The sequence below is a fragment of the Cherax quadricarinatus genome, chromosome 62, assembly GCF_038502225.1.
Source record: "Cherax quadricarinatus isolate ZL_2023a chromosome 62, ASM3850222v1, whole genome shotgun sequence".
Lineage (NCBI taxonomy): Eukaryota > Metazoa > Arthropoda > Malacostraca > Decapoda > Parastacidae > Cherax > Cherax quadricarinatus.
In genome coordinates, this window is record NC_091353.1 from 6,163,231 (window position 1) to 6,180,700 (window position 17,470).

Below are 17,470 nucleotides of genomic sequence, written 5' to 3' on the forward strand. Positions count from 1 at the left end.
TTCAAGACCCCTGGCTGTCTCCAAGACCCCTGGCTGTCTCCAAGACCCCTGTCTGTCTCCAAGACCCCTGGCTATCTTCAAGACCCCTGGCTGTCTCTGACCCCTGGCTGTCTCCAAGACCCCTGGCTGTCTCCAAGACCCCTGGCTGTCTCCAAGACCCCTGGCTGTCTTCAACACCTCTGGCTGTCTTCAACACCCCTAGCTGTCTTCAAGACCCCTGGCTATCTTCAAGACCCTTTGCTGTCTCCAAGACACCTTGCTGTCTCCAATACACATATTTGTCTTCAAGACCCTTGGCTGTCTTCAAGACCCCTGGCTGTCTCCAAGACTTTTTTCTGTCTCCAAGACCCCTGGCTGTCTTCAAGACCCCTGGCTATCTTCAAGACCCCTTGCTGTCTTCAAGACCCCTGGCTGTCTCCAAGACCCCTGGCTGTTTTCTAGACCCTTGGCTGTCTCCAAGACCCCTGGCTGTCTCCAAGACCCCTGGCTGTCTTCAAGACCCTTGGCTGTCTTTATAACCCCTAGCTGTCTCCAATGCCCCTTTCTGTGTCCAAGACCCCTGGCTGTCTTCAAGACCCCTGGCTATCTTCAAGACCCCTTCCTGTCTCCAAGACCCCTGGCAGTCTCCAAGACCCCTGGCTATCTTCAAGACCCCTGGCTATCTTCTAGACCCCTTGCTGTCTTCAAGACAATTGGCTGTCTTCAAGACCCCTGGCTGTCTCCAAGATCCCTGACTGTCTTCAAGATCCTTTGCTGTCTCCAAGACTCCTGGCTGTCTCCAAGACCCCTGGCTGTCTCCAAGATCCCTGGCTGTCTCCAAGACCCCTGGCTATCTTCAAGACCCCTGGCTGTCTCCAAGACCCCTGGCTGTCTCCAAGACACCTGGCTGTCTCCAGAACCCCTGGCTGTCTCCAAGACCCCTGGCTGTCTCCAAGACCCCTGGCTGTCTTCAACACCTCTGGCAGTCTTCAACACCCCTAGCTGTCTTCAACACCCCTGGCTATCTTCAAGACTCTTTGCTGTCTCCAATACACCTGGCTGTCTCCAATACCCCTGGCTGTCTTCAAGACCCTTGGCTGTCTTCAAGACCCCTGGCTGTCTCCAAGACCCTTTTCTGTCTCCAAGACCCCTGGCTGTCTTCAAGACCCCTGGCTATCTTCAAGACCCCTTGCTGTCTTCAAGACCCCTGGCTGTCTCCAAGACCCCTGGCTGTTTTCAAGACCCTTGGCTGTCTCCAAGACCCCTGGCTGTCTCCAAGATCCCTGGCTGTCTTCAAGACCCTTGGCTGTCTTCAAGACCCCTGGCTGTCTACAAGACCCCTTTCTGTCTCCAAGACCCCTGGCTGTTTTCAAGACCCCTGGCTATCTTCAAGACCCCTTGATGTCTCCAAGACCCCTAACTGTCTCCAAGACCCCTGGCATTCTCCAAGACCCTTGGCTATCTTCAAGACCCCTGGCTATCTTCAAGACCCCTTGCTGTGTTCAAGACCCGTTCTTGTCTTCAAGACCCTTGGCTGTCTTCAAGACCCCTGGCTGTCTCCAAGATCCCTGACTGTCTTCAAGATCCTTTGCTGTCTCCAAGACCCCTGGCTGTCTCCAAGACCTTCCGCTGTCTCCATGATCCCTGGCTCTCTCCAAGACCCTTTTCTGTCTCCAAGACCCCTGGCTATCTTCAAGACCTCTGGCTGTCTCCAAGACCCCTGGTTGTCTCCAAGACCCCTGGATGTCTCCAAGACCCCTGGTTATCTTCAAGACCCTTGGCTGTCTCCAAGACCCTGGGCTATCTTCAAGACCCCTGGCTATCTTAAAGACCCCTTGCTGTCTTCAAGACTCTTGGCTGTCTTCAAGACCGTTGGCTGTCTTCAAGACCCCTGGCTGTCTTCAAGACCCCTGGCTGTCTCCAAGATCTCTGGCTGTCTTCAAGGTCCTTTGCTGTCTCCAAGACCCCTGGCTGTCTCCAAGACCCCTGGCTGTCTCCAAGTCCCCTGGCTATCTTCAAGATCCCTGGCTGTCTTCAAGACCCCTGGCTGTATCCAAGACCCCTGGATGTCTCCAGACCCCTGGCTATCTTCCAGACCCCTCGCTGCCTCCAAGACCCCTGGCTGTCTCCAAGACCCCTGGTTGTCTCCAAGACCCTTAACTGCCCCCAATTCCCCTGGCTGTCTTCAAGACCCCTGGCTGTCTTCAACACCCCTGGCTGTCTTCAACACCCCTGGCTATCTTCAAGACCCTTGGCTGTCTCCAAGACCCCTGTCTCCAAGACCCCTGGCTGTCTCCAAGACCCCTGTCTATCTTCCAGACACCTCGCTGCCTCCAAGACCCCTGGCTGCCCCCAAGACCCCTTGCTGTCTTCAAGACCCTTGGCTGTCATCAAGACCCTTCGCTGTCTTCAAGACCCCTGGCTGTCTCCAAGATCCCTGGCTGTCTTCAAGGTCCTTTGCTGTCTCCAAGACCCGTGGCTGTCTCCAAGACCCTTGGCTGTCTCCAAGACCCCTGGCTGTCTCCCAGACCCCTGGCTATCTTCCAGACTCCTCGCTGCCTCCAAGGCCCCTGGCTGTCTCCAAGACCCCTGGTTGTCTCCAGGAACCCTGGCTGCCCCGAAGACCCCTGGCTGTCTTCAAAACCCCTGGCTGTCTTCAAGACCCCTGGCTGTCTCCAAGACCCCTGGCTGTGTCCAAGACCCCTGGCTATCTTCCAGGCTCCTCGCTGCCTCCAAGGCCCCTGGCTGTCTCCAAGACCCCTGGTTGTCTCCAAGACCCCTGGCTGCCCCCAAGACCCCTGGCATTCTTCAAGACCCCTGGCTGTCTTCAAGACCCCTGGCTGTCTCCAAGACCTCTGGCTGTCTCCAAGACCCCTGGCTATGTTCCACACTCCTCGCTGCCTCCAAGGCCCCTGGCTGTCTCCAAGACCCCTGGTTGTCTCCAAGACCCCTGGCTGCCCCCAAGACCCCTGGCTGTCTTCAAGACCCCTGGCTGTCTTCAACACCTCTGGCTGTCTTCAACACCCCTAGCTGTCTTCAACACCCCTGGCTATCTTCAAGACCCTTTGCTGTCTCGAAGACATCTGGCTGTCTCCAATATCCATGGCTGTCATCAAGACCCTTGGCTGTCTTCAAGACCCCTGGCTGTCTCCAAGACCCCTTTCTGTCTCCAAGATCCCTGGCTGTCTTCAAGACCCCTGGCTATCTTCAAGACCCTTTGCTGTCTTCAAGACCCCTGGCTGTCTCCAAGACCCCTGGCTGTCTCCAAAACCCCTGGCTGTCTCCAAGACCCCTGGCTATCTTCAAGACCTCTGGCTATCGTCAAGACCCCTGGCTGTCTTTAAGACTCCTGGCTGTCTTCAAGACCCTTGGCTGTCTTCAAGACCCCTGGCTGTCTTCATAACCCCTGCCTGTCTTCAACACCCCAGGCTGTCTTCAACACCCCTTGCTATCTTCAAAACCCTTGGCTGTCTCTAAGACCCCTGGCCGTCTCCAAGACCCCTGGCTGTCTTCAAGTTCCATGGCTGTCTCCAAAACCCCAGGCTGTCTTCAAGACCCTTGGCTGTCTCCAAGACCCCTGGCTGTCTCCAAAACCCCAGGCTGTCTTCAAGACCCTTGGCTCCCTCCAAGACCCCTGGCTGTCCTCAACATCCCTGGCTGTCTTCAACACCCCTTGCTGCCTTCAACACCCCTGGCTATCTTCAAGACCCTTGGCTGTCTCTAAGACCCCTGGCTGTCTCAAAGAACCCTGGCTGTCTCCAAGACCCCTGGCTGTCTTCAACACCCCTGGTTGTCTTCAACACCCCTGGCTGTCTTCAACACCCCTGGCTATCTTTAAGACCCTTGGCCGTCTGCAAGGCCCCTGGCTGTCTCCAAGACCCCTGGCCGTCTTCAAGACCCCTAACTATCTTCAAGACCCCTGGCTGTCTCCAAGACCCCTGGCTGTCTCCAAGACCCCTGGCTGTCTTCAAGACCCCAGGCTATCTTCAAGACCCCATGCTGTCTTCAAGACCCTTGGCTGTCTCCAAGACCCCTGGCTGTCTCCAAGACCCCTGGTTGTCTCCAAGACCCCTGGCTGTCTTCAAGACCCCTGACTGTCTCCATGACCCCTGGCTATTTTCAAGACTCCTGGCTATCTTCAAGACCCCTGGCTGTCTTCAAGACCCCTGGCTGTCTCCAAGACCCCTGGCTGTCTTCAAGACCCTTGGCTGTCTCCAAGACCCCTGGCTGTCTCCAATACCCCTGGCTGTCTCCAAGACCCCTGGCTGTCTCCAAGACCCCTGGCTATCTTCAAGACCCCTAGCTGTCTCCAAGACCCCTGGCTGTCTCCTAGACCATTGGCTGTCTCCAAGACCCCTGGCTATCTTCAAGACCCCTGGCTGCCTCCAAGACTCCTGACTGTCTCCAAGACCCCTGGCTCTCTCCAAGACCCCTGGCTGTGTCCAAGACCCCTGTCTGTCTCCAAGACCCCTGGCTGTCTTCATAACCCCTGGCTGTCTTCAACACCCCTGGCTGTCTTCAAAACCCCTGGCTATCTTCAAGACCCTTTGCTGTCTTCAAGACCCCTGGCCGTCTCCAAGACCCCTGGTTGTCTTCAAGACCCCTGACTGTCTTCAACACCCCTTGCTATCTTCAAGACCCTTGGGTGTCTCCAAGACCCCTGGCTGTCTCCAAGACCCCTGGCTGTCTTCAAGACCCTTGGCTGTCTTCAAGACCCCTTGCTGCCTCCAAGACCTTTTTCTGTCTCCAAGACCACTGGCTGTCTTCAATACCCCTGGGTATCTTCAAGACCCCTTGCTGTCTCCAAGACCCCTGGCTGTCTCCAAGACCCCTGGTAGTCTCAGAGACCCCTGGCTATCTTCAAGACCCCTAGCTATCTTCAAGACCCCTTGCTGTCTTCAAGAACCCTGGCTGTCTTCAAGACCCTTGGCCGTCTTCAAGACCCCTGGCTGTCTCCAAGATCACTGGCTGTCTTCAAGATCCTTTGCTGTCTCCAAGACCCCTGGCTGTCTCCAAGACCCCTGGCGGTCTCCAAGACCCATGGCTGTCTCCAAGACCCCTGGCTATCTTCAAGACTTCTGGCTGTCTCCAAGACCCTGGGCTATCTTCAAGACCCCTGGCTATCTTCAAGACCTCTTGCTGTCTTCAAGACCCTTGGCTATATTCAAGACCCCTCGCTGCCTTCAAGACCCCTGGCTGTCTCCATGACCCCTGGATGTCTCCAAGACCTCTGGTTGTCTCCATGACCCCTGGCTATCTTGAAGACCCCTGGCTATCTTCAAGACCCCTGGCTGTCTCCAAGACCCCTGGCAGTCTCAGAGACCCATGGCTATCTTCAAGACCCCTAGCTATCTTCAAGACCCCTTGCTGTCTTCAAGACCCCTGGCTGTCTTCAAGACCCTCGGCCGTCTTCAAGACCCCTGGCTGTCTCCAAGATCCCTGGCTGTCTTCAAGATCCTTTGCTGTCTCCAAGACCCCTGGCTGTCTCCAAGACCCCTGGCCGTTTCAAAGACAATTGACTGTCTCCAAGACCTTTGGCTGTCTCCAAGACCCCTGGCTGTCTCGAAGACCCATGGCTGTTTCCAAGACCCCTGGCTATCTTCAAGACTTCTGGCTGTCTCCAAGACCCTGGGCTATCTTCAAGACCCCTGGCTATCTTCAAGACCTCTTGCTGTTTTCAAGACCCTTGGCTATCTTCAAGACCCCTCGCTGCATTCAAGACCCCTGGCTGTCTCCAAGACCCCTGGATGTCTCCAAGACCTCTTGTTGTCTCCAGGACCCCTGGCTGCTCCCACGACCCCTGGCTGTCTTCAAGACCCCTGGCCGTCTTCAACACCCCTGGCTGTCTTCAACAGCCCTGTCTATCTTCAAGACCCTTGGCTGTCTCCAAGACCCCTGGCTGTCTCCAAGACCCCTGGCTGTCTTCAAGACCCCTGGCTATCTTCAAGACCCCTGGCTGTCTTCAAAACCCTTGGCTGTCTCCAAAACCCCTGGCTGTCTCCAAGACCCCTTGCTGTCTCGAAGACCCCTGACTGTCTCCAAGAACCCTGGCTATCTTCAAGACCCCTGGCTATGTTCATGACACCTGGCTGTCTTCAAGACCCCTGGCTGTCTTCAAGACCCTTGGCTGTCTTCAAGACCCCTTGCTGTCTCCAAGACCCCTGGCTGTTTTCAATACCCTTGGCTGCCTCCAAGACAACTGGCTGTCTCGAAGACCCCTGGCTTTCTCCAAGACCCCTGGGTGTCTCCAAGACCACAGGCTGTTTTCAACACCCCTTGCTGTCTTCAACACCCATAGCTGTCTTCAACACCCCTGGCTATCTTCAAGACCCTTGGCTGTCTCTAAGACCCCTGGCTGTCTCCAAGACCCCTGGCTGTCTCTAAGACCCCTGGCTGTCTTCAACACCCATGGCTGTCTTCAACACCCCTGGCTGTCTTCAACACCCCTGGCTATCTTCAAGACCCTTGGCTGTCTCCATAACCCCTGGCTGTCTCCAAGACCCTTGGCTGTCTCCAAGACCTCTGGTTGTCTCCAAGACCCCTGGCTGTCTTCAAGACCCCTGGCTATCTACAAGACCCCTAGCTGCCTCCAAGACCCCTGGCTGTCTCCAAGACCCCTGGCTGTCTTCAAGACCCCTGGCTATCTTCAAGACCCATGGAAGTCTTCAAGAATCCTGGCTGTCTCCAAGACCCCTGGCTGTCTCCAAGACCCATGGTTGTCTTCAAGACCCCTGGTTGTCTCCAAGACCCTTGGCTATTTTCAAGAACGCTGCTATCTTCAAGACTCCTGGCTGTCTTCAAGACCCCTGACTGTCTTCAAGATCCATTGCTGTCTTCAAGACCCCTGGCTGTCTCCAAGACCCCTGGCTATCTTCAAGACCCCTGGCTATCTTCAAGACGTTTTGCTGTCTTCAAGACCCGTTTCTGTCTTCAAGACTCTTGGCTGTCTTCAAGACCCCTGGCTGTCTCCAAGACCCCTGGCTGTCTCAAAGATTCCTGGCTGTCTCCAAGATCCCTGGCTGTCTATAAGACCCCTGGCTATCTTCAAGACCCCTGGCTATCTCCAAGACCCCTGGCTGTCTCCAAGAGCCCTGGCTGTCTCCAAAACCCCTGGCTATCTTCAAGACCCCTGGCTGTCTCCAAGACCCTGGGCTATCTTCAAGACCCCTGGCTATCTTCAAGACCCCTTGCTGTCTTCAAGACCCTTGGCTGTCTTCAAGACCCTTGGCTGTCTTCAAGACCCTTGGCTGTCTCCAAGATCTCTGGCTGTCTTCAAGACCCCTGGCTATCTTCAAGACCCCTGGCTGTCTCCAAGACCCCTGGCAGTCTCAGAGACCCCTGGCTATCTTCAAGACCCCTAGCTATCTTCAAGACCCCTTGCTGTCTTCAAAACCCCTGGCTGTCTTCAAGACCCTCGGCCGTCTTCAAGACCCCTGGCTGTCTCCAAGATCCCTGGCTGTCTTCAAGATCCTTTGCTGTCTCCAAGACCCCTGGCTGTCTCCAAGACCCCTGGCCGTTTCAAAGACAATTGACTGTCTCCAAGACCTTTGGCTGTCTCCAAGACCCCTGGCTGTCTCGAAGACCCATGGCTGTTTCCAAGACCCCTGGCTATGTTCATGACACCTGGCTGCCTTCAAGACCCCTGGCTGTCTTCAAGACCCTTGGCTGTCTTCAAGACCCCTTGCTGTCTCCAAGACCCCTGGCTGTTTTCAATACCCTTGGCTGCCTCCAAGACAACTGGCTTTTTCCAAGACCCCTGGCTTTATCCAAGACCCCTGGGTGTCTCCAAGACCACTGGCTGTTTTCAACACCCCTTGCTGTCTTCAACACCCCTAGCTGTCTTCAACACCCCTGGCTATCTTCAAGACCCTTGGCTGTCTCTAAGACCCCTGGCTGTCTCCAAGACCCCTGGCTGTCTCTAAGACCCCTGGCTGTCTTCAACACCCATGGCTGTCTTCAACACCCCTGGCTGTCTTCAACACCCCTGGCTATCTTCAAGACCCTTGGCTGTCTCCATAACCCCTGGCTGTCTTCAAGACCCCTGGCTATCTCCAAGACCTCTGGTTGTCTCCAAGACCCCTGGCTGTCTTCAAGACCCCTGGCTATCTTCAAGACCCCTTGCTGTCTTCAAGACCCTTGGCTGTCTCGAAGACCCCTGGCTGTCTCCAAGACCTTTGGGTATCTTCAAGACCCCTGGCTGTCTCCAAGGCCCCTGGCTGTCTCCAAGACCCCTGGCTATCTACAAGACCCCTACCTGCCTCCAAGACCCCTGGCTGTCTCCAAGACCCCTGGCTGTCTCCATAACCCCTGGTTGTATCCAAGACCCCTGGCTGGCCCCGAAGACCCCTGGCTGTCTTCAAGACCCCTGGCTGTCTTCAACACCTCTGGCTGTCTTCAACACCCCTGGCTATCTTCAAGAATCTTGGCTGTCTCCAAGACCCCTGGCTGTGTCCAAGACCCCTGACTGTCTCCAAGACCCCTGGCTGTCTTCAAGACCCCTGGCTATCTTCAAGACCTTTGGCTGTCTCCAAGACCCTTGGCTGTCTCCAAGACCCTTGGCTGTCTTCAAGACCCCTGGCTATCTTCAAGACCCATGGAAGTCTTCAAGAAGCCTGGCTGTCTCCAAGACCCCTGGCTGTCTCCAAGACCCATGGTTGTCTTCAAGACCCCTGGTTGTCTCCAAGACCCTTGGCTATTTTCAAAAACGCTGCTATCTTCAAGACTCCTGGCTGTCTTCAAGACCCCTGGCTGTCTTCAAGATCCTTTGCTGTCTTCAAGACCCCTGGCTGTCTCCAAGACCCCTGGCTATCTTCAAGACCCCTGGCTATCTTCAAGACGTTTTGCTGTCGTCAAGACCCGTTGCTGTCTTCAAGACCCTTGGCTGTCTTCAAGACCCCTGGCTGTCTCCAAGATCCCTGACTGTCTTCAAGATCCTTTGCTGTCTCCAAGACCCCTGGCTGTCTCCAAGATTCCTGGCTGTCTCCAAGATCCCTGGCTGTCTATAAGACCCCTGGCTATCTTCAAGACCCCTGGCTATCTCCAAGACCCCTGGCTGTCTCCAAGAGCCCTGGCTGTCTCCAAGACCCCTGGCTATCTTCAAGACCCCTGGCTGTCTCCAAGAACCTGGCCTATCTTCAAGACCCCTGGCTATCTTAAAGACCCCTTGCTGTCTTCAAGACCCTTGGCTGTCTTCAAAACCCTTGTCTGTCTTCAAGACCCTTGGCTGTCTCCAAGATCTCTGGCTGTCTTCAAGACCCCTGGCTATCTTCAAGATCCCTTGCTGTCTTCAAGACCCCTGGCTGTCTCCAAGACCCCTGGCTGTCTCCAAGACCCCTGGCAATCTTCAAGATCCCTGGCTGTCTTGAAGACCTCTGGCTGTCTCCAAGACCCCTGGCTGTCTCCAAGACCCCTTTCTATCTTCCAGTCCCCTCGCTGCCTCCAAGACCCCTGGCTGTCTCCAAGACCCCTATCTGTCTCCAAGACCCCTGTTTGTCTCCAAGACAACTGGCTGCCCCCAAGACCCCTGGCTGTCTTCAAGACCCCTTGCTGTCTTCAACACCTCTGGCTGTCTTCAACACCCCTGGCTATCTTCAAGACCCTTGGCTGTCTCCAAGACCCCTGTCTATCTTAAAGACTCCTGGCTGTCTCAAAGACCCCGGGCTGTCTCCAAGACCGCTGGCTGTCTTCGAAACCCCTGTCTATCTTGAAGACCCCTGGCTGTCTTCAAGACCCTTCGCTGTCTCCAAGACTCCTGATTGTCTCCAAGACACCTGACTGTCTCTAAGACCCCTGGCTGTCTTCAAGACCCCTGGCTATCTTCAAGACCCCTGGCTGTCTTAAAGAAACCTGGCTGTCTTCAAGACCGTTGGCTGTCTTCAAGACCCCTGGCTGTCTCCAAGACCCCTGACTGTTTTCAAGACAATTGGCTATCTCCAAGGTCCTTGGCTGTCTCCAAGACCCCTGGCTGTCTCCAAGATCCCTGGCTGTCTCCAAGACCCCTGGCTGTCTCCAAGACCCATGGCTGTTTTCAACACCTTTTGCTGTCTTCAAGACCCCTGGCTGTCTCTAAGACCCCTGACTGTTTTCAAGACCCTTAACTGTCTCCAAGATCCCTGGCTGTCTCCAAGACCAATGGCTGTCTCCAAGATCCCTGGCTGTCTCCAAGACCCCTGGCTGTCTCCAAGACCCCTGGCTGTTTTCAACACCCATTGCTGTCTTCAACACCTCTGGCTGTCTTCAACACCCCTGGCTATCTTCAAGACCCTTGGCTGTCTCTACGACCTTTGGCTGTCTCCAAGACCCCTGGCAGTCTCCAAGACCCCTGGCTGTCTTCAATACCCCTGGTTGTCTTCAACACCCCTGGTTGTCTTCAACACCCCTAGCTATCTTCAAGACCCTTGGCTGTCTCGAAGGCCCTTGCCTGTCTCCAAGACCCGTGGCTGTCTCCAAGACCCCTGGCTGTCTCCAAGACCCCTGGCTGCCTTCAAGACCCTTAACTATCTTCAAGACCCCTTGCTGGCTTCAAGACCCTTGGCTGTCTCCAAGACCCCTGGCTGTCTCCAAGACTCCAGGCTGTTTCCAAGACCCCTAGCAGTCTTCAAGACCCCTTGCTGTCTCCAAGACCCCTGGCTATCTTCAAGACCCCCTGGCTGTCTTCAGAACCCCTGGCTGTCTTCAAGATCCTTGGCTGTCTTCAAGACTCCTGGCTGTCTCCAAGACCCTTGGCTGTCTTCAAGACCCTTGGTTGTCTCCAAGACTCCTGGCTGTCTCCAAGACCCCTGGGTGTCTCCAAGGCCCTTGGCTGCCTCCAAGACTCCTGGCTATCTTCAAGACCCCTGGCTGTCTCCAAGACCCCTGGCTGTCTCCAAGACCCCTGGCTGTCTCCAAGACCCCTGGCTGTCTCCAAGACCCCTGGCTATCTTCAAGAACCCTGCCTGTCTCCAAGACCCCTGGCTGTCTCCAAGACCCCTTGCTGTCTCGAAGACCCCTGGTTATCTTCAAGACTTCTGGCTGTCTCCAAGACCCTGGGCTATCTTCAAGACCCCTGGCTATCTTCAAGACCTCTTGCTGTCTTCAAGACCCTTGGCTGTCTTCAAGACCCTTGGCTGTCTTCAAGACCCCTGGCTTTCTCCAAGATCCCTGGCTGTTTTCAAGGTCCTTTACTGTCTCCAAGACCCCTGTCTGTCTCCAAGACCCCTGGCTGTCTCAAAGACCCGTGGCTGCCTCTAAGACCCCTGGCTATCTTCAAGATCCCTGGCTGTCTTCAAGACCCCTGGCTGTCTCCAAGGCCCCTGGCTGTCTCCAAGACCCCTGGCTATCTACAAGACCGCTGGCTGCCTCCAAGACCCCTGGCTGTCTCCAAGACCCCTGGCTGCCTCCATAACCCCTGGTTGTCTCCTAGGCCCCTGGCTGGCCGCGAAGACCCCTGGCTGTCTCCAAGACCCTGGCTGTCTTCAACACCCCTGGCTATCTTCAACACCCCTGGCTATCTTCAAGAATCTTGGCTGTCTCCAAGACCCCTGGCTGTGTCCAAGACCCCTGGCTGTCTCCAAGACCCCTGGCTGTCTTCAAGACCCCTGGCTATCTTCAAGACCTTTGGCTGTCTCCAAGACCCCTAGTTGTCTCCAAGACCCCTGGCTGTCTTCAAGACCCCTGGCTATCTTCAAGAACCCTGGCTGTCTTCAAGACCGCTGACTGTCTCCAAGACCCCTGGCTGTCTCCAAGACCCCTGGTTGTCTTCAAGACCCCTGGCTGTCTCCAAGACCCCTGGCTATTTTCAAGAACGCTGCTATCTTCAAGACTCCTGGCTGTCTTCAAGACCCCTTGCTGTCTTCAAGACCCCTGGCTGTCTCCAAGACCCCTGGTTGTCTTCAAGACCCCTGGCTGTCTCCAAGACCCCTGGCTATTTTCAAGAACGCTGTTATCTTCAAGACTCCTGGCTGTCTTCAAGACCCCTGGCTGTCTCCAAGACCCCTGGCTGTCTCCAAGACCCCTGGCTGTCTCCAAGACCCCTGGCTGTCTCCAAGACCCCTGGCTATCTTCAAGACCCGTAGCTGTCTCCAAGACCCCTGTCTGTCTCCAAGATTCCTGGCTGTCTCCAAGATCCCTGGCTGTCTCCAAGACCCCTGGCTATCTTCAAGACCCCTGGCTATCTCCAAGACCCCTGGCTGTCTCCAAGAACCCTGGCTGTCTCCAAGACCCCTGGCTATCTTCAAGACCCCTCTCTACCTCCAAGATCCCTGGCTGCCTCCAAGATCCCTGGCTGTCTCCAAGACCCCTGGCTGTCTCCAAGACCCCTGGCTGTCTCCAAGACCCCAGGCTGTCTTCAACACCCCTGGCTATCTTCAAGACCCTTGGCTGTCTCTAGGACCCCTGGCTGTCTCCAAGACCCCTGGCTGTCTACAAGACCCCTGGCTGTCTTCAATACCGTTGGCTGTCTTCAACATCCCTGGCTATCTTCAAGACCCTTGGCTGTCTCCAAGACCCCTGGCTGTCTCCAAGACCCTTTGCTGTCTTCAAGACCCTTGGCTGTCTTCAAGACCCCTGGCTGTCTCCAAGACCTTCCGTCTCGAAGACCCCTGGCTGTCTTCAAGACCCCTGGCTATCTTCAAGACCCCTTGCTGTCTCCAAGACCCCTGGCAGTCTCCAAGACCCGTGGCTATCTTCAAGACCCCTGGCTATCTTCAAGACGTTTTGCTGTCTTCAAGATCCGTTGCTGTCTTCAAGACCCTTGGCTGTCTTCAAGACCCCTGGCTGTCTCCAAGATCCCTGACTGTCTTCAATACCCCTGGCTGTCTCCAAGACCCCTGACTGTTTTCAAGACCATTGGCTGTCTCCAAGATCCTTGGCTGTCTCCAAGACCCCTGGCTGTCTCCAAGATCCCTGGCTGTCTCCAAGACCCCTCGCTGTCTGCAAGACCCCTGGCTGTTTTCAACACCCATTGCTGTCTTCAAGACCCCTGGCTGTCTCCAAGACCCCTGACTGTTTTCAAGACCCTTTGCTGTCTCCAAGATCTCTGGCTGTCTCCAAGACCCCTGGGTGTCTCCAAGATCCCTAGCTGTCTCCAAGACCCCTGGCTGTCTTCAAGACCCCTGGCTATCTTCAAGAACCTTGGCTGTCTTCAAGACCGCTGACTGTCTCCAAGACCCCTGGCTGTCTCCAAGACCCCTGGTTGTCTTCAAGACCCCTGGCTGTCTCCAAGACCCCTGGCTATTTTCAAGAACGCTGCTATCTTCAAGACTCCTGGCTGTCTTCAAGACCCCTTGCTGTCTTCAAGACCCCTGGCTGTCTCCAAGATCCCTGGTTGTCTTCAAGACCCCTGGCTGTCTCCAAGACCCCTGGCTATTTTCAAGAACGCTGCTATCTTCAAGACTCCTGGCTGTCTTGAAGACCCCTGGCTGTCTCCAAGACCCCTGGCTGTCTCCAAGACCCCTGGCTGTCTCCAAGACCCCTGGCTGTCTCCAAGACCCCTGGCTATCTTCAAGACCCGTAGCTGTCTACAAGACCCCTGTCTGTCTCCAAGATTCCTGGCTGTCTCCAAGATCCCTGGCTGTCTCCAAGACCCCTGGCTATCTTCAAGACCCCTGGCTATCTCCAAGACCCCTGGCTGTCTCCAAGAGCCCTGGCTGTCTCCAAGACCCCTGACTATCTTCAAGACCCCTGGCTACCTCCAAGATCCCTGGCTGCCTCCAAGATCCCTGGCTGTCTCCAAGACCCCTGGCTGTCTTCAACACCCCTGGCTATCTTCAAGACCCTTGGCTGTCTCTAGGACCCCTGGCTGTCTCCAAGACCCCTGGCTGTCTACAAGACCCCTATCTGTCTTCAATACCCTTGGCTGTCTTCAACACCCCTGGCTATCTTCAAGACCCTTGGCTGTCTCCAAGACCCCTGGCTGTCTCCAAGACCCCTTGCTGTCTTCAAGACCCTTGGCTGTCTTCAAGACCCCTGGCTGTCTCCAAGACCTTCTGTCTCGAAGACCCCTGGCTGTCTTCAAGACCCCTGGCTATCTTCAAGACCCCTTGCTGTCTCCAAGACCCCTGGCAGTCTCCAAGACCCGTGGCTATCTTCAAGACCCCTGGCTATCTTGAAGACGTTTTGCTGTCTTCAAGACCCGTTGCTGTCTTCAAGACACTTGGCTGTCTTCAAGACCCCTGGCTGTCTCCAAGATCCCTGACTGTCTTCAAGATCCTTTGCTCTCTCCAAGACCCCTGGCTGTCTCCAAGATTCCTGGCTGTCTCCAAGATCCCTGGCTGTCTCCAAGACCCCTGGCTATCTTCAAGACCCCAGGCTATCTCCAAGACCCCTGGCTGTCTCCAAGAGCCCTGGCTGTCTCCAAGACCCCTGGCTATCTTCAAGACCCCTGGCTGTCTCCAAGATCTCTGGCTATCTTCAAGGTCCTTTACTGTCTCCAAGACCCCTTGCTGTCTCCAAGACCCCTGGCTGTCTCCAAAACCCGTGTCTATCTTCAAGATCCCTGGCTGTCTTCAAGACCCCTGGCTGTCTCCAAGACCCCTGGCTGTCTCCAAGACCCCTTTCTATCTTCCAGTCCCCTCGCTGCCTCCAAGACCCCTGGCTGTCTCCAAGACCCCTGGCTGTCTCCAAGACCCTTGTTTGTCTCGAAGACCCCTGGCTGCCCCCAAGACCCCTGGCTGTCTTCAAGACCCCTGGCTGTCTTCAACACCCCTGGCTGTCTTCAACACCCCTGGCTATCTTCAAGACCCTTGGCTGTCTCCAAGACCCCTGTCTCCAAGACCCCTGGCTGTCTCCAAGACCCCTGTCTATCTTAAAGACTCCTGGCTGTCTCCAAGACCCCGGGCTGTCTCCTAAACCCCTGGCTGTCTTCGAAACCCCTGGCTATCTTGAAGACCCCTGGCTGTCTTCAAGACCCTTGGCTGTCTCAAAGACTCCTGATTGTCACCAAGACACCTGACTGTCTCTAAGACCCCTGGCTGTCTTCAAGACCCCTGGCTATCTTCAAAACCCCTGGTTGTCTTCAAGACCCCGGGCTGTCTTCAAGACCGTTGGCTGTCTTCAAGACCCCTGGCTGTCTCCAAGACCCCTGACTGTTTTCCAGACTATTGGCTGTCTCCAAGATCCTTGGCTGTCTCCAAGACCCCTGGCTGTCTCCAAGATCCCTGGCTGTGTCCAAGACCCCTGGCTGTCTCCAAGACCCCTGGCTGTTTTCAACACCCATTGCTGTCTTCAAGACCCCTGGCTGTCTCCAAGACCCCTGACTGTTTTCAAGACCCTTTGCTGTCTCCAAGATCCCTGGCTGTCTCCAAGACCCCTGGCTGTCTCCAAGATCCCTGGCTGTCTCCAAGACCCCTGGCTGTCTCCAAGAACCATGGCTGTTTTCAACACCCATTGCTGTCTTCAACACCCCTGGCTGTCTTCAACACCCCTGGCTATCTTCAAGACCCTTGGCTGTCTCTAAGACCCTTGGCTGTCTCCAAGACCCCTGGCAGTCTCCAAGACCCCTGGCTGTCTTCAATACCCCTGGTTGTCTTCAACACCCTTGGCTGTCTCCAAGGCCCCTGGCTGTCTCCAAGACCCGTGGCTGTCTCCAAGACCCCTGGCTGTCTCCAAGACCCCTGGCTGCCTTCAAGACCCTTTGCTATCTTCAAGACCCCTTGCTGGCTTCAAGACCCTTGGCTGTCTCCAAGACCCCTGGCTGTCTCCAAGACCCCTGGCTGTTTCCAAGACCCCTGGCTATCTTCAAGACCCTTTGGCTGTCTTCAAGACCCATGGCTGTCTTCAGAACCCCTGGCTGTCTTCAAGATCCTTGGCTGTCTTCAAGACTCCTGGCTGTCTCCAAGACCCTTGGCTGTCTTCAAGACCCTTGGTTGTCTCCAAGACTCCTGGCTGTCTCCAAGACCCCTGGGTGTTTCCAAGGCCCTTGGCTGCCTCCAAGACTCCTGGTTATCTTCAAGACCCCTGGCTGTCTCCAAGACCCCTGGCTGTCTCCAAGACCTATGTCTGTCTCCAAGACCCCTGGTTATCTTCAAGACCCCTGTCTGTCTCCAAGACCCCTGGCTGTCTCCAAGACCCCTGACTATCTTCAAGACCCCTGGCTACCTCCAAGATCCCTGGCTGCCTCCAAGATCCCTGGCTGTCTCCAAGACCCCTGGCTGTCTTCAACACCCCTGGCTATCTTCAAGACCCTTGGCTGTCTCTAGGACCCCTGGCTGTCTCCAAGACCCCTGGCTGTCTACAAGACCCCTATCTGTCTTCAATACCCTTGGCTGTCTTCAACACCCCTGGCTATCTTCAAGACCCTTGGCTGTCTCCAAGACCCCTGGCTGTCTCCAAGACCCCTTGCTGTCTTCAAGACCCTTGGCTGTCTTCAAGACCCCTGGCTGTCTCCAAGACCTTCTGTCTCGAAGACCCCTGGCTGTCTTCAAGACCCCTGGCTATCTTCAAGACCCCTTGCTGTCTCCAAGACCCCTGGCAGTCTCCAAGACCCGTGGCTATCTTCAAGACCCCTGGCTATCTTGAAGACGTTTTGCTGTCTTCAAGACCCGTTGCTGTCTTCAAGACACTTGGCTGTCTTCAAGACCCCTGGCTGTCTCCAAGATCCCTGACTGTCTTCAAGATCCTTTGCTCTCTCCAAGACCCCTGGCTGTCTCCAAGATTCCTGGCTGTCTCCAAGATCCCTGGCTGTCTCCAAGACCCCTGGCTATCTTCAAGACCCCAGGCTATCTCCAAGACCCCTGGCTGTCTCCAAGAGCCCTGGCTGTCTCCAAGACCCCTGGCTATCTTCAAGACCCCTGGCTGTCTCCAAGATCTCTGGCTATCTTCAAGGTCCTTTACTGTCTCCAAGACCCCTTGCTGTCTCCAAGACCCCTGGCTGTCTCCAAAACCCGTGTCTATCTTCAAGATCCCTGGCTGTCTTCAAGACCCCTGGCTGTCTCCAAGACCCCTGGCTGTCTCCAAGACCCCTTTCTATCTTCCAGTCCCCTCGCTGCCTCCAAGACCCCTGGCTGTCTCCAAGACCCCTGGCTGTCTCCAAGACCCTTGTTTGTCTCGAAGACCCCTGGCTGCCCCCAAGACCCCTGGCTGTCTTCAACACCCCTGGCTGTCTTCAACACCCCTGGCTGTCTTCAACACTCCTGGCTATCTTCAAGACCCTTGGCTGTCTCCAAGACCCCTGTCTCCAAGACCCCTGGCTCTCTCCAAAACCCCTGTCTATCTTAAAGACTCCTGGCTGTCTCCAAGACCCCGGGCTGTCTCCAAGACCCCTGGCTGTCTTTGAGACCCCTGGCTATCTTGAAGACCCCTGGCTGTCTTCAAGACCCTTGGCTGTCTCAAAGACTCCTGATTGTCACTAAGACACCTGACTGTCTCTAAGACCCCTGGCTGTCTTCAATACCCCTGGCTATCTTCAAGACCCCTGGCTGTCTTCAAGACCCCTGGCTGTCTTCAAGACCGTTGGCTGTCTTCAAGACCCCTGGCTGTCTCCAAGACCCCTGACTGTTTTCAAGACCATTGGCTG